This window comes from Eublepharis macularius, chromosome 4 (genome assembly GCF_028583425.1).
Source record: "Eublepharis macularius isolate TG4126 chromosome 4, MPM_Emac_v1.0, whole genome shotgun sequence".
Taxonomy (NCBI): domain Eukaryota; kingdom Metazoa; phylum Chordata; class Lepidosauria; order Squamata; family Eublepharidae; genus Eublepharis; species Eublepharis macularius.
This window is the reverse complement of record NC_072793.1, coordinates 6,089,823-6,104,091: the sequence shown is the minus strand read 5'-3', so window position 1 is coordinate 6,104,091 and position 14,269 is coordinate 6,089,823. Positions and strand designations below refer to the sequence as shown.

Genomic DNA, 14,269 nt, shown 5'->3' with positions numbered 1-14,269 from the left:
CGGATCCAATTTAATTGGAACCATCGGCTCCGGAGTGGCTCTCTGACTTGATGTCAGAGTCGTAGGAGACTTCAATCAGCGAGTATGGATCTGGCTGATCCCAGTGCTCCAGGGTCTGCTGGATCCGAGTGCCCTTCGATGTCTTATCTACGGTGCTCGGATCCATCAAAAGGGTCTCCCGCAATCGCTCTGGTGAGGCCGATGTAGCGGTGGAAGAGGCACTTCGTGCAGATTTGCTACTCACTGAAGGTGGTCTAGATGGGGCATCAGTACCATTAGTAGCCCGCATAGCCTTTTTCCAGAGCATAGCCTGAAGCCTGGCTGCTCGTTCGGCCCTGACCTTTGGGGTAACCTTTTGGCAGTGCTTGCACTTTGGGACACAATGTGTCTCGCCCAGGCACTCCAAGCCTCCAAGTTTTGATCTTCTTAGTAGAACAGGTAGAGCAGAACGTAAAGAGCGCTTTATCAGACATTTTAGTTAGGTAGATCTCACCACACTGATTAAATCTTTCTCTCTTTTACAACGGACGAGCTAGATCTTCACCGGTCAGCGGCAAAGAAGAAACTGAGGGTGAGGGGGCGCCTACGCTGGATGTTGTGTTCGGCGGGAAATGCCATGCATGCGCACTCGGCAATGGGTTGCCCCCTAGTGGATGTTTAGCTAAAGAAAAAGTTCCAGTTGGCAGGCCTGCATGTGTGCAGTCCCATGTGGGACTGCACAGAAGACGGACAGTGAACAAGGTGGTGCAATCCTCTTCCCTGCCCATCTGAGACCTGAGGATGCCAGTCTTTGGAAGATGGCATGACGGCGGATGACTGGATGGGAGCACCAACAATGGAGGAGCCTCACAAACTGGGAAACTATCGGGAAACTAAGAGAAGCATGGATTGGCAGAGTCAAAAAGAAAGGGCAACCTGCAAAGAAAAGGATGATGGGAAAAATGCATATTCCTTGTAACATCTCCAGCTATACCAACTATAGTGTCTTCTCTGCTGTGGTGACAAAACGAAGGAAGGGAGAACTTCAATTAGGCCAACTATAAGACTCAGTGTCAGGCTATGGATGATAGGATATGGCAGACAGGTCCCTGTAACCATTGCAACAAGAAGTCCAAGCTCTTGGTTAAATGATTTTATTCAGAAATCCAGTTATTTCCATATATGTCCATAGGTTTACTCAGAGGCAAGAAAGCATCCAAGCAGTACACGCTTCCTTGATAGGAATAGAGACTTGAGGAAAAATACAGTTCTAAATACTCAAACACTTCTCCCTTCCCACCTAGACCACAGAATTGGGCGGGAAGGAGTCTGGGAACTTCGTCTGGAGTTTGCTAGACAGGACAAAAAGGTATTTAAAAAACCAGCAACATTTCAGACAGAGCAAGGTCATTTCAGTGAACTTGAAAGAGATAACACAACTGTGTTCTCAGGCTGGTTGAGGGAGAGAAACGAAAGTGATGATTAGAGCATTTGCAACCTGAAATCAAGGCACAGTATTAGCAATGGTTCAACACTTAAAACAATGACATGGATGCAGGGATGCAGACATGACACTCAGGCCTAAATGCTCAGCATTCTCATTTAGAAGTAAATCCCATTGAAGGCAAGCAGTCTTACATTTCCATGAATACACAGTGATCTATTCTCTGCAATAATGGGAGAGATTCACTCTGCAATAATATATCATAAATTGCATCCTTGAAATCGGGTGGAAAGACAGAAGGTCCTTAATGAAGGCCACAAGCTTCCTATGTCACCCATCCTGTGACAGAGCTAAAGAGGCCAAATTTTGCCCCATGCAGATGTCTAAACGCAGTAGTTAAACGAGCCATCACAAAAAGGATGGGGACTGCCAGGTGGGGCATGAAAGTTAGAGTGGGGGATTAGAAACCAGGAGGCTGGATTTAGGAAATCCACTGCTAGGAAATCACGGGATGATCGTGGGCATGGCATTCTCTCAGTCTGCTGTTACGATAAAGTGGAAAGATCAACCATGCACACTACCCTGAGAGCCTTGAAGGAAGGATACAAAGTGAAAAAGACACCCCTCCCCAACTGCCTGTAATGCAAACACTACTTCAACACAAATTTCAAGGTGCTACAACATTGTGACTCAGTTCATACATCAAATGAAACCACTGTTTATTTTAACAACAGCTAGTTTGTGAATCCAGATTTCAGCTCTAAGCAGATGACTCAAATCCTGGTTTGCTTAAATGAAAGTTGATTTCGTTGTCTTCTATCTGTAGCCTGGGAGAGCATCTCAGGGGAAAGAGCCGAGATCAAACAAGGATGTCTGTGTTCACATGATATGTGAAACCACATTAAAGCTGTGGTTATAAACCAGGTTCAGGTCTTGGTTTAATGGATCCTAACTAATCATAGTTAGTGGTGGCCTGCATTCAACCAATCGAATTAACCATAGTTTTCCTCAATGTCTAAGGGGTGCCTGTTTGTGTGGATTATTGGATTACTTGGTTTGAATAATTTAATATGTGACGTGCAGGAGGAGAATGGTGGTTCGTATCACAGCGAAGAAACGTGTTCTTCTGCTCTCTTTCAGATGTGCCATTTCTTGGCTTTACGATTCTTGTGCGCTGTTCTAGTTATTACTGCTCCCTCCCTCAACAGCTGTTTAGATCACTTATTTCCTCAACTGATTTACAGTAAACGGAAAACAAGCCCTATTTGGAAATTACAAATCTTTATAGCAAATATAGAAAAATATAGATCCCCAATTCCTGGAAGCAATTTTAACTGCTACTGCATCATTGTATTGTGTATAGTGATGATTGCCACTGTAATTATCAGCTTCGTTATTAAGCTTTCCTGCATCATTGTACACTGATCTAATTATTGAGAACGGTTGTCAGCTTAATATTGCTTGTCTCACAGTCACGTCTAGATGTTTCATCATCGGTAAAATGCCGATAAGGGCTGCCTCGTGAACTGAAATAAAGGTTCTGAGGGTGTGTTCGATACACACAGAATATTTATTTATTTATCCGTATCCATATCTATCCTTAGTAACTGTTCGCAGAGCTCTTTGAATATGCCTAAATGGACAGCTGTTGCTTGTTTGGTCACCCATCAACTCTGCACGTTAAATTCAGTATGCCCATTTTGCAAATGAGTAAACAGAGGCTGTCAGTGATCCATACACTGAGTTTATAGATGAGCCAAACTCAGGAATTCTGGCTCCAAGCCCAACATGCTATCATGTTAGCCACACTGGTTGTTCTGTCCACGGCACATGATCTAAATGCAATAGAGCAACATGTATAAAGGAGGTGTATGCGAAACATGCTTCTCTTTTATTTATGTGCAAAGTAGACACTTGCGTGTGTGAATTCCGATCTGTGATCCAGGAGGCTGATTTTCCAGCATATCTGATCACTTAACTATGTCATATATGGAGAGCTTTATTCTCTGTACCCTGTTATGCCAGCACTTCTACAGTCATCCAGGGCCTCCTTTGAAAAGAGACAGTAAAAGGCATTCCCCACTCACTTTTAGACTCACAGAACAAGATGCTAAAAAGTCACAGGAAGAAGAAGTTTGACAAGACTCAAGGTAAATAAATAGTCAAAATGAATGAAAATGCTAACAAGGTTTTCAGGCACCCTTTTGCAACGAAGTTCATCATAAAAGCAGAAGATGAGCTGAGATCATTTCGTATCTGTCCACAAAAAGAATGGTCCTTGTAACAGAGAAGGACAAATATTACAGAATACTTAAAGGGCTGTCTAAAACATCAGACGGAGCAATCTGGTCTTCTCCTTGAGTTAATTACAAAGGCAAAAAGTCATCCCCTTAGTGCCAACACATCTGTAAGCAAATATTCAGTCATTACATTTTAGTTCAGCACAATACCAAGGCCATCTGCTGTTCAGAGTTAGCTTTTGCCCTTAACAATTACAGCAAAGGGAAAAAAGTTCTTGACTCGTAAAACTTGCTAATATGATAACTTGACTCCACGATCACAGGACACACACACTCATGATAGGAAATTAAGTATATCAGGGCCGATTCCAGACGACTAACCTGAAGGTGCTGCATGCCGCCATGTTCCGATATTTCGCGTTTTCCCCGTCGCGATCCGGAACATGGTGGCATGCAGCGCCTTCAGGTTAGTCGTCTGGAATCGGCCCAGGTCAGGTAAGGTTTTTCCATCTTAGGTTGTCTTCACAACTAAGGAGACAACACGTGTTCTTCAAGATGGTTAGCTAGCTATGATCTAACTTCTCCCATTTTTTTACTCTCTCTCTCTCTCTCACTCTGGTCCATGTTCCCTGTGCTCTTCTCCACATTGTTCGGACACAGCTCCAGGCTCCTGTCTCTTCCAAAGCCCCTCTCCAGATCCCCTGGAATTCTGGCCCCTGTCAGCCTTCAGATGTCGAACATAACTCTCTCTCTCTCTCTCTCCCTCTCTCTCTCTCTGCTCTCCAAGCCTTCTCCTTGCACTCTTTCCCATTCTCATATTGCTTTCCTTCTCTCATGTTCTTCACAAACAAGCACACATCCACGCGGCCGCTGAGTAAATGAGTAAAACATAATTTGGTTATCTTAATTTTCAAAGATTTTAGTAGCTGTTTAACTAGGACTTGCCAAACTAGATATTTATAGTATTATATTTTGACTTCTCTATGTTGATTGCCAATTGCCTTTTACATTTCTTTTTTCTTTCCTTTGATCTATCCAAATCTAAATTTATGATCTATTAGTCTTTGTTCAAACATGTCCATTCTTTCTTTGCCCAGTGTAATCTTTTTTGCAGCACTATCAACAAACTTACTACAGCTGTCTCCTGCATGTTGTAATTTTTTTTAGTGCCATATAGTGCACCTTCTTTAAAAACAACAACAGAAAAATCTCCCATTGTTTTCCTACATTGTGCAAAGGCAGCTCATGCCTTTTCCTCTGGCTTCGTCCTTGAAAGTTAAAACAGAGTTGTTTGAAAAAGCTTTGTTAAAGCTCCTTACAGGTAAATGTTCCTTAGAAAGAAACAACAGACTCCAAACTGGGAAGTAGATTTGCAGCACAGTGGACAAGCCATTTTACAAGATAACCTGTACGGTTGGTTGTCGGTGCTGCTTCAAAAATAAGCCTCCCACCCAGACTGCTTCTTCATGTTTTTAAAGAGTCCAGTGTTCATTTTAAATGGCGGCAGCTTTTTCAAGGAGTAGTAGGCATTGGGGAGGAGGCTTTTTCACCCTTGAGTCCTCTGCTGTTTTTCTCAGTGAAGAAAGCCATAGCAGCTTGGGCTATGATAAAATGACTGGAGGACAAATGGTAAAAAAAAATTTCCCTCCCCTCTGAGTACGTCCCTCAGACTGAACTTCTCTTCCCCTCGTGTGGAGAGTGCCCTCTGAGGAAGGGAGCGGCTGAAGGTCTACAGCCATCCCACTCTCTCCCCTCTTCCCAATGCTGGAGAAAGCAGGTGGAGCCTGGAGCCCTGCTCTCCCATCTAAGGAGATTGAGCATCACAGTGTGGGGGTTGCATGCCACCCTGTTTCTCTCCTTCTATCCAGACTTCTCCTTTCTCCTCTTTCAGAGGGAATCTGGGCATTTTCCAGATGGTAAGTAAATAAACAAATTGTCCCAGCAACCAAACTGCTGCCCTCACAGGCCTTGCCAGACTGCATAAATGGCTGCTCCCTCACTGCTTCTCCCTGACTCTCAGCTCAGTTTGAGGAATCCAATGTAAGGGTGTGTATAACATGAAAAAGAAGCCAAAATTACCCACAAAACTTGCTGGTTCAGCTTGTTAAAGCAGCTTCAGGAATGCTGAACCTAATCCGGGAAACTAAATGGTAGTGCTCCCCTGCCAAAAAGTTTGTGTGTTTGCGTGTTTCATTTCATACCTTCCAGCAGCAGCAAGGCACTGGGCTCACCAATCATGTCCTCAGAAGGGGAGACCCCCTCCTCTCCTATCAGGTTTGGAATTGTTTAAAAGGGAGATTTCAATCATAGGATGTAATGTGAAAGACACTTACCTGAGAGTAAGCACTATTGGATAACATAGGACTTACATCTGAGTAGACCTGATGGGGTGCATCTTGGTTTATTTTGCATTGCTACCCAGGAATTGATCTGTCTCCTCCTCCCCAATCAGGGCACTTGAAATAGCTGTAAGGAAAAGTGCCACTGAGTGGTGGTGGTGGTGGTCTGTTCAATTTATCAAATTTGATAAAAGCCGTGGAAGGCTTCAATCATAAGCTGCAATTCTAAAGAAATTTCCCAGGGAGTAAACACTATGGCATTTACATCTGAGTAGAACTGCTTGGGATTTCTTCCATAGTCTTTCAGGGCTCTCTTTTTCTGAATCAATTGGCAAATGTGTGCCTACTCATCCCTTTCAAAAATAATCTTGCCTGCTCCTACAGCTAAAGGAAAACTTAGATCTTTGGGGGCAGCCAATCATTCTGCCGCCTGTACTTGAGTGAAGGAGAAGACTGGCAGTCAGAATGCCCCATTTTGCAGTGGAACACTGAGCATCAAAAGGAAGGATTTGGATTCACCCCTCAATGTGGGGACAAAGCACAAAGGAAACATAAAACCGACAGGCAACAGCAGAATGCAAAGGTAATAAGTTATTGGCCCTATAGAAAAAAGTGAACATGAAGCAGGCTTGTTTTAATGTTGCTGGATTGCACTGGTAGGTGCGCTCTCCTGCTTGGGAATGCTCCGCTGCTCCACCCGCAGACACTCGCCTTCTACAGGTCCATTGCTGATTTGTGTGTGTTATTGTGTCTGAGGAAAAACTCAGTGGATCAACAGTTTAGACTAGGAGGGAGACTAATGGTTGGTGCTGTTTTTAGTTAAGAGTGAAAACAGCTGCCCCAGAGCATCGTTTACCCACCCTCACTGAAAAAAGTGTGCATTTGCGCATGTGCAGCCAACACATGTGCAATGGACTAAAATGAAAAAAATCTAAACGGGTCATTTCCAAGCCAGCACTGGCTGACCAGTAATGAAACAGGATTATTCCTGACCTTCCCCCTCCCCGAACCAAAACTGAAAATAGAAACCCCCTAAAGCAATGTCTCTCGTGGAATCTGCTGAGGTGACTGCTTGCTCTGTCATGTGCTTCCTGCAAGTTGATGGGCATCAGGGGCCAGCATTGGACTAATTCAGCAGGATGAAAAACCTATTAGCCAGCACCGAGTACTTTTGTACTCGGTTTATCCATAAAACTATTGCAGTAGTGATGGGGAAAGCATCAGACACAATAGTTTAGTGTCCTTGAATGAGAGCAGCAAGCCAGTGCATTGTTACCGAAATTGGTCTCCTTACGAGTTGGGGGAATTAGCAGCCAGAAGGCTATGCAAGAGGGGTGACAAGCGAGATCCTCTATCAATTTTTACAGGGTCCCCTCCCCAAAAAAACTGACGAGAGAAAGGAGTTCTTCGATATAAAGAGCAGTTTTTATTTAAAGGGGAAAACTTACACACAAGGGACAAATAAATGTATTGTCGAAGGCTTTCACGGCCGGAGAACGATGGTTGTTGTGGGTTTTCCGGGCTGTATTGCCGTGGTCTTGGCATTGTAGTTCCTGACGTTTCGCCAGCAGCTGTGGCTGGCATCTTCAGAGGTGTAGCACCAAAAGACAGAGATCTCTCACTGTGACACTGAGAGATCTCTGTCTTTTGGTGCTACACCTCTGAAGATGCCAGCCACAGCTGCTGGCGAAACGTCAGGAACTACAATGCCAAGACCACGGCAATACAGCCCGGAAAACCCACAACAACCATCGACAAATAAATGGTTTGTGTGTGTGTGAGAGAGAGAGAGCGCATGCGCGCACACACAAACAAACAAGAGTGCTAGGAAATTAGCTAGAGGTCAGACAAGAATGTGGGGTTTGGGAGACAGTTACCAATCATAGTAGTCCATGGAGGAAGAGGGCTTCAAACGCCCAGCATCTTTGGCCAGGGAGGAAGGCTCAGGGAGATCTAACAGAGCAGTGCTAAGATTCAAGTAGGCATCCACCATAGTGCTCAATCTGGCTGGGGTAGAGCCAGGATTCTTATAGGGCTGAATGTGCCATGAGGCTGGAGAGTGACTTTAGCTGGTTAGACAAAAACCTTAATGGTTGTCTCCTGGGATGGACAAAAGGCTTGAGTACCTTTATTGGTGCTGCCAGGGTGTGACAAAAGAATTAGACTGGTTGCTCCTGGTGTCTTCCAAAGAAACTGTAGTTAATTAAATGTTCCTGGAGCTGACTGATGAATTTAGAGTTTTGATTAAATGTTCCCAGGAAGAGCTGTAAACTTATCAGAGCTGACTGATGGTTCTAGATTGCAGCGTAGGGTCTAATCAGTGGGAATTGAGGAGATTGGAATATTTAGGGAGAGGGGAGTCACGAGTGCCTTTCTTGTCAAAGAGCTGCACTCCAAGGCATGGGTGGCAGGAGACAATAATGTCTACTCACTCAGCATTCCATCTGCATGGTACATGCATTTCAGTCTCCCAGGCAGGAGCTGGTAACCTTCTGCCTGCTGGCAAGTTTAGCTAGTGCAGCATGGAGCACATTAGATTCAGTGGCTTATGATTTTTATATCATAAGCAGTTATTAAACGGCAGAGGCTAGATGGATGGCTCACAGCTTGGTGTGCTCAAGTTAGTCCCAGGACAAGCTCTGATAAAAAATTAGACATTAGCCTGATAGTGCTAGACCTTGGGTCTGCGTGCTAATAGACTGTGCCGACCCCTTTAGGAAAAACCAGCAGTGGCAAGCAGTATGTATTGGAGATTGTAGATACTTTTTTCCCCATTGGATGGAGAGATTGCATGTCGCAGCCCAGGCCAATATGGGGTAAAAGAGGGCCAAATTAACAACTTCCACTACTTTTCTGAGAAAAAACAGCAAGTTCACAACTGATATAAACCATATCAATGCTGCAAGGAGATATCTGTCTCCAAATATGGATAACTCAGATTTAGCATTAAGAATACACTTGATCGAGAGCTGCAGCCAATCACAGCTCTCCAACAAATGTCTGTACGTGATGTACATGCTTGCCTCCTTTATATATTACATTTATAGGTGTAGTGATGCTCACCAAGTGTTTGTAGGTAGTGGGTGGGGCCCAGCAGGGCTTCGGATTAGCCACTGGAGATCTAATTCTCCGTGCAAATCCCACCACCCCACCCCTAAATTGCTTTGGCAGCAGCCAAAACATGGGGATCTTCCCTACATGACCGGACAATGTTTGTTTTAAACAATATGTTTGTTTTAAAAGGCATCTTGTTAATGTGGGATGTGACTGTGGGGTGCACATTTCTGATGAATGTTGTAAACAGTTAAAACCCCTTTGGTTTTGGTGAGAAGCCCATACATCGCCTTACATGTAGCTCATATCCATAATAACATCATATTCATATACTTTGTATCACCATAACATGTATTGATAACCAAATTTAGGTACAGAGGAGTTAGCCATGTTAGTCTGTAGTAGCAAAATAGTAAAAAGTCCAGTAGCACCTGGAAGAATAACCAACTTTACTGTAGCATAAGCTTTCGAGAACCACAGTTCTCTTCATCAGATGCATGTCTGTCAGTCTTAAAGGTGCTACTGGACTCTTTACAAATGTAGGAATGAGGTAAGCCTGAGTTCTGCCCATAGGCAGCCCGAAATAATTGGCCCTTCCTGCACCTTCCACCCCCTTCTTTCCTTTGCTGCTGGAATTACCCTCAAAAGAGAAAGAAAAATAAAAAGGCATTGCCTTGCCTGGTTAGTGTCACTGATAAGACCTTGGGCTGACACTAGAGTGCCAGAGCCAGTGTAGCGCGATTTCTGGCTACAAGGCTGCATTTAATTAAGGCCAGCTTGTTAAATGATAGGCACCTTCAGAACCTAGGGAGAAAAAATGTAACGTTTGCATTTGAAGGATTGCCAAGAGAAAGACTCCTATCTTAGTCAGGGCTTTTTTTCTGGGGAAAGAGGTGGTGGAACTCAGTGGGTTGCCCTCAGAGAAAATGGTCACATGGCTGGTGGCCCCGCCTCCTGATCTCCAGACAGAGGGGAGTTGAGATGGCCCTCCGTGCCGCCGAGTGGTGCGGAGGGCAATCTCAACTCCCCTCAGTCTGGAGATCAGGGGGCGGGGCCACCAGCCATGTGACCATTTTCAAGAGGTTCCGGAACTCCGTTCCCCCACGTTCCCCCTGAAAAAAAGCCCTGATCTTAGTGATAAAAGACACTTGTTTTGAGAACAGACCCCTCTGGCCTTGGTGCGAAGAAATCTGCCTGGAAGAGAGTAACGCTCCACTCACAGATCAAACAAGTGGAATTATTGCTGCAATTGACAGGAGGGGGGCAATTTACAGTCTAGTCTTGTTATGTTAACTCCTGAACCTAGCTAAACAATTTAGGCACTGCCCTTGAATAATTGCTGTATATCCGCTGGGAAAGAACGTTATTGACGCCCAGGTGCCAAAGATGACAACTGTTTGTTCTTTGAAATTCTAAACATTGGGAATGTGGGAACAGACAACCCCAAAAGTTTCTGACCAATAGAAGGTCGCTAGGCCATCTTCTGCATCTCCTCTATTGACCAATAATAAAGACTGTATTCTAATGTTTGCTAATTAATCCAAAGGTATAAAATCTTACATAATTACCCCACAGCTCTGAAGAAGTGGTCAGTTCGAGGGGCTTTTCATCCTCGGTAATTGCATCATTCTTCCTTGCTTATAAGCAAATAAAGGCCTATAGTTGACCACCTCAAGTGGACTTCAGTTTGTGTGTTCTTTATTGATTGGGCTGAGAACATATAGGGTACCGCTTGTGTACATTATTAAGCAAAGCTTCTCTCTGTAATTTCGAAGAGTCACTGATGAAGAGTTACTGTTGGGGTTGTGCATATCCTTACTCCATGACATTTTGTGGTTGGCTCCACCTCCCGCAGCAGCCATTTTGTGGTTGTGCCCACCACCCTGTGTTAGAATTCCAAAGGTGCCTGGAGGCTCAAAAACGTTGCTCTAGAAAGCCATTGGGGTTGGCAAACTGTGCTTTAGCTGCTTGGTTCAGACACCATCCATGGCTTGAGAACTTTGCCTGAACACCTGAAAGAGCCCAGCTCTGCCATGTTAGGTAGTGCCGTAGCTCTCTCTGTAGAGAGTCCCTGGGTAGGAAACTTGTCTGCTGTTGCTGGTTTTCTCCTTGAAGAAAGAATACAGCTTGAAAACCATTGCTTTAACAAAACACTGTGGTATCTTTAACCGACGAGAAATGAAAAACAGAGATTTTTGTGTATCTAAAATGACTGGGGTGGTCAGAGAACATTTGAAAGCAGCTTTTATTTTTTCATTGTTCTGCAGTGTGTGGGACTGGCTGTCTTCCTGCAAACGTATGAAGCTCTCTGCCCTGACAGCCTTCTCTTTACTTGTAGCATACTGTAGTCCAAACTGGATATGCATGGACAATCCTGTCCAATGGGAGGATTGTGCTATGGAGACTTTTGATCTCTTCCAATTATGATCTTGTCGTGGAGAATGAAATATTGTAAAATGCTAGTGTTTGAAAAAGGCACACACATACACAAGTCCATCCAACCTCCCACCTCAACCTGTTTTTCTGTGTTTGGAAAACAGCCATTCCAGAATGCCCCTTTGGACATTAACATTTAATTATGCCAAAACTGGGAGGTATCATTTTAAAGCATTTTTTTCAATTAAGACCATTACCTGAGAAAAATGCATGTAGCAACCACAATTAGCAACCTTTGGTCTTGCAGGTCATTTGCTTATTTTCATCTACACACTAAGGATATGGCGACAGGTAACAAAAAGGAAGCATTTTCTTCCATTACACTGATTGAAGCACTCTTAATTTCACTACGTAAATTGCACAATTCATGGGGAGGGATAAGGGGATTTGGAGGAAGAAGCATTTGTACAGGGTTTTTTTTTTTTAAAAAAAAGTAATTAGATTGTCCTTGTCTCAGTGCAATTAGAATTAGTATAAAAGGAAACTAAGCACTAAGAATGATTTGCCACAACTTTATGAGACTGACTACGAACTACCTTGGTTTAATTTTCATGGCAATAATCCAGACCACCCATATATCATAGCTGTCTTCTGTGCATCGTAAAATAGCTACTACTGTCTATGAAGTGAGTGATTTGAAGCAAAATGAAATAATAGAGGAGAATAAGTAAGGCAAGGAAGGTGATGTGGCTCTCTGAGAGGGCACATACTTTGCACACAGAAGGCCCCAGTCCAATCCTTAGCACCCCCAGTTAAAGGGACCTGTTGATACATTTCGATCCCACCCTTCCTTTAAAGAAAGAGGGTGGCAGTCATGGCTCCACAAGTCGTATCCCCTCAACATTCTTATAGGTAGGTGAGGCTGAACCAGACTGGTAGATTATCCAGTTTCATGGTGGAATGGGAATTTGAACTCCCAGGTACTCGTTTGGCACTCTAACCACTACACCAGATTGGTTGTCAAGTGGAAGGAGCTAAGAAGTACCTTTGTCTTCTTGAAGAGCTGAAGATAAGCAGACTGAACAGGGTTGATGCAGGGTTGTCGGGTCTCCTGCTTCACTGGGAAACCTCCTGCCCTCTGCAGGGGAAACATTGGTGTCATTGGGGGCACAATGGCGTAACTTCCAGGGCAACGAGAAGCGGTGTCATCGTGTCACCAGGGATGCTTTAGCATTTGGCCAAATTTCGATGGTTAAATTATAGAGTTTTGACTGAATGCTAGAGAATCCCTGGTGATGCAATAGCATCGCTTCCGGCTGCCCCAGAAGTGACATCATCATGTCACTGATGACATCACTACATTACCAGCAATTCCCCCTCCTCCCAACTGGGTAAGCCTCCTGATGGTTGCCAGTCTTATGCTGGCAACCCTACCTTGGCAACCCTACCTTGATGGGCCAATGTTCAATATAAGATAGTTCCATAAGATCAGGTAAGTTCAGTCATTACCATAGTATATTTATGAATGCTTCTGAGATGAAAGACAATTAACAGTGCCATTCTAAGTTGATTTACACCCTTCTATATCCACTGGAGTCAATGTGCTTAAAAGGATGTGACTCTCCTTAGGATAGCACTGAACTGGGAATTTTGCCCATGCATACTTATGGACACCCTTGAGGTCCCTGCATCTTTTAATGTTAAACCTTTTCCCAGATTAGCTTGCCTTTACCTTAAGATCAGGATCAGAAGTCCTGTTGAGGGTGTAGCCATTTGCAAAACGGAATGAGTGGTCACAGGGAAGGGGGCTTTCTGTGGTGATACTCCATCTGCGGAATTCCTCTTAACCACTCCCTGACACATTGGTTATTTACTTTCAGAAACTGTGTAAAATACTCCTATTCCTCCAAGTTTTAAAATTTAGTTCTATGTTTTAGTTAACTGATCTTCTCCTGTGAATTGTAGCTTTGATGGTGTTATACTTGCTCAGGTTCTGATGCTAGCTATTCATTTAATTAAAGACACTTCTATTCAACATTAGATGGGACTCAAGGTGGGACCGAAAACAACTTTGGCAGTGCAATCCTAAGAAAAGTTACTCTAAGTCCATTGAAATCAATGGGCTTTGACTGGAAAAACATTTTGGATTGCACTGTAAATGTATCTGCTTATATTTTATCACCTTATTAACTATTTCTAATTGTATGGCTTTACATTTTTCATTTACTTAATTGATCTACTTTCCAAATTAAATGGAACAAGGCTCTTGGGTAAGAGGCTGAGGATACAATTTGTTTTCTTCTTCACTGTACATCTTTCTTTTAAGAAAAATTTAGTTAAGATGATAACCAGCTCTATCTCACGCCAAACGCCTTAGCAAAAATTACCAGTTGATAGGAATGAAATTACTCGTAGATAAGAATTGGTCTTGACAGACAGATCCCAATGACTTCGAGACATTGTTGCTTAATGATGTGATTATTGTCCCAAATATCTTTCAACCAATTTTTAAAAACTTAATTACAGCTACTAGACTTGTCTTTGTGAGGAAATAGAAATCCAAATTTGTTCCTAATATTCAGGATTGGCTTGAAAAAAATTAAAGATATCTGCATTCTGATAAAGCTTACTCTTCTGCAGAAAGGCAGTTTGCATAAATTTGAAACCATGTGGATGTGCGTAATTCCCTATATTCAAACACATAGGTAGCTGTGAATACTTACTAGAATTGTATACTAGTCTCTGAGATTTTCATTTGTCGAGTGTCGGTTTCTTCGTTGATTATGGTGGTTATCTTTTTCTGTTTTATTCCTCTTTTTCTGTACTAATCTTTTATT

At 43.3% G+C, this 14,269-nt stretch overlaps 1 protein-coding gene across 1 annotated transcript in view; it reads right to left on the bottom strand.

The window, feature by feature from the left end:
• Positions 1–14,269, bottom strand: part of CA10 (carbonic anhydrase 10) — a 720,933-nt gene that overhangs the window by 424,332 nt on the left and 282,332 nt on the right. The gene's annotated exons all lie outside the window — the stretch shown is intronic.